We start from the raw sequence: 2,967 nt of genomic DNA, 5'->3' as shown, positions 1-2,967 counted from the left end.
TAGTTTTCAAAGGCCCAATCATAACCCATACTCGCAAACATACAATCCTAGTTAGAGAAATCTCTCAAACTTCAATTGAAAGAGTGATAATAACAATGCACAAACTTCACAACCACCATTTCAAACATACCATAATTTCTAAAATTTTAATGGATATACACCCCCTTTGAAGAGGAAACTGAATGTGAAAAAGAAAGCCTTTCTAGCCGAACAAGTAAGTGCTATTCTTCAGAACAATAATGCTTTGAAATATAAAGACCCTGGTTGTCCTACAATTTCTTGCTTTATTGGAGAGCATAAAATTGAAAGAGCCTTACTTGATCTTGGTGCTAGTGTGAATTTACTTCCATATTCAGTTTTTCAGAGTCTCAATCTAGGTGAGTTAAAACCAACTTCTATAACTCTTTTACTTGCCGATAGATCTATAAAAGTGCCTAGAGGAATAATTGAAGATGTGTTAGTACAAGTCGATAAATTCATTTATCCTGTGGATTTTATTGTCTTGGACACACAACCTGTTGAAGTATGTAATTCATTTCCTGTTATTTTAGGACGTCCATTTCTTGCAACTTCTAATGCATTGATTAATTGTAGGAATGGACTGATGAAGCTATCATTTGGAAACATGACATTGGAGATGAATATTTTCAACATTTGCAAGCAACCTAGAGATGATAATGATTTACAGGAAGTGGACTTTACTGAAAAATTAATTCATGATCAATTTCCAACCACTTCCAATGAAATTGAGATTGATGAATCTGATGATTTGGAAATGATTTATTTTCAGGAAGAATCAAAGACAAGTAATTGGAGGCCACAAATTGAGGAATTGCCACCACGACCAATTAAGTCCATACCTTCAAGTGTTCAACCACCAAAACCTGATTTGAAGCCGTTGCCATCCAATCTCAAATACTCATTTTTGGAGAAAATGAAACTTTTCCGGTAATAATTTCTTCCAAACTTAATGTTCATCAAGAAGGTAAGTTATTACAAACTCTGAAAATGCACAAAAATACATTAGGATGGACCATAGCTGATATAAAAAGAATTAGTTCTTTGATTTGAACACGCAGAATTTATTTGAAAGAAAATGCTAAACCCTCGAGAGAAATACAATGAAGGCTCAATCCTAATATGAAAGAAGTAATGAAAAATGAAGTCATTAACCTTCTAGATAATGGAGTCATTTATCCTATTTCTGACAGCAAATGGGTAAGTCCTACCCAAGTTGTACCCAAGAAGTCTGGAGTAAATGTGACAACAAATGAGAAAAATGAGTTAATTCCAACTAGGACTATTACTGGTTGACATATGTACATTGACTATAGAAAAATTAATTCAATAACTAGAAAAGATCATTTTCCCTTACCTTTCATGGACCCAATCCTAAAAAGAGTTGCAGGTTATAAATTTTATTGTTTACTAGATGGCTATTCAGGTTACAACCAAATTGAAATTATATTGGAAGAACAAGAGAAGACTACTTTCACATGTCCTTTTGGTACTTCTGCATATCAAAGGATGCCTTTTGGATTATGTAATGCACCAACCATTTTTCAAAGATGTATGCTCAGTATCAAACATTAAGATCCATGTTAAGTTTATACTATACTTATTCTTACACCAATAGTGTAACCTTTTCACCTTAATATAATAAACTTAACTAAATATAATGAAAGAGAGAAACATAAATAAATAAGATAAGAACATAAACAAGATATAAGTTAACTAAGTAAAAGAAAGGAAAGGAAATGAAAAGCATAAGAGATTAATGAAAGTAAAACTTAAGCATTACAAAAATATACAAAAAGATAATAAGAACATGATCTTGATCTGAAAACCAAGATGTTTAAATGCATGGCAAATGCCTCCTTTTATAGGCCAAAATTTGAAACTATTATTTTGATGATTGATTGTGAGTAGGTGACCACATCTTGACTTGTTGACAATCCTTATCTTCTTATCTGAACAAAATATCATTGATAATGTGAGAATTTGAATATATTATCCATATAAAAGTTCTAGAAAATTATCTCAGCTTTCTAATAAAAAACATTAGTGCATTTGGACTTCTAAAACTCGAGATATAGGCTTAACACTGAACAGTGTTTGGGTTGCAAGATAGATTCTCACTTCTCCATTGTTGCTAAGATTTGGACTTCCAAATAGTAGAATTAAGTTTGCATTCTCATGAATATTTTAGGCTTATGTCTTAGATTTCTAGCCATATAAACCAAATTGAAATTCAAAATCCACAGCTCCAGATATGACGTAATGACTTAATAGTGTTTTAGTTTGGACTGAACCCGCATCTCTTTTCTAAGCTTAACTCTTTCTTTGTCTTCTCAATTTCAATAGTTAAACTCATTAATCAATCCTTTGATTTATGTGATAGACCTTCATTTAAGATGAACATTTACTATAAATTAAAGGTATCTTATAGTAGCAGACTTGCTATTATAAAACATGCTTTAGTTAAGGAGTTATTGATACTTCAAGTGCAAAATGATGATATAAAACCATGATAAAAATGCACTTTTAAGTACTAATCACACCCCCCCAACCAGCTTATTGCTAGTCCCTAGTAATCAAAGCGTTAAAATAGATAAAATAATTTGCAAGTTTCACAAAGTAAGGCATTCATCATTCAACTTCCATTAATCTATCCTAGTAATTAAACTCTTATTAAATTTATATATCTGTTTCATATTTATTAAATAAGATATTAATAAACCTTCCTTTTATGCTCAATATATCAACACATAGTTATGGAGCTTTATTTGAAAGAAAACAATTTTTTTGTCATAATATTTAAGGTTAACTTCCTTAGGTTGTGATTATTTTATATTTTTTCTTTATTTTTTAATATATATACATATAACTTAAAATACAATGCATCTTTAACCCATGTAATGAGCTTTAGGCTAATCACTCCCAGACCAGTTGGTCTTAGGGCATTAG

This window comes from Populus euphratica, unplaced genomic scaffold, assembly GCF_000495115.2.
Source record: "Populus euphratica unplaced genomic scaffold, PopEup_1.0 scaffold565.1, whole genome shotgun sequence".
Lineage (NCBI taxonomy): Eukaryota > Viridiplantae > Streptophyta > Magnoliopsida > Malpighiales > Salicaceae > Populus > Populus euphratica.
Note: the sequence above shows the minus strand (reverse complement) of the source record.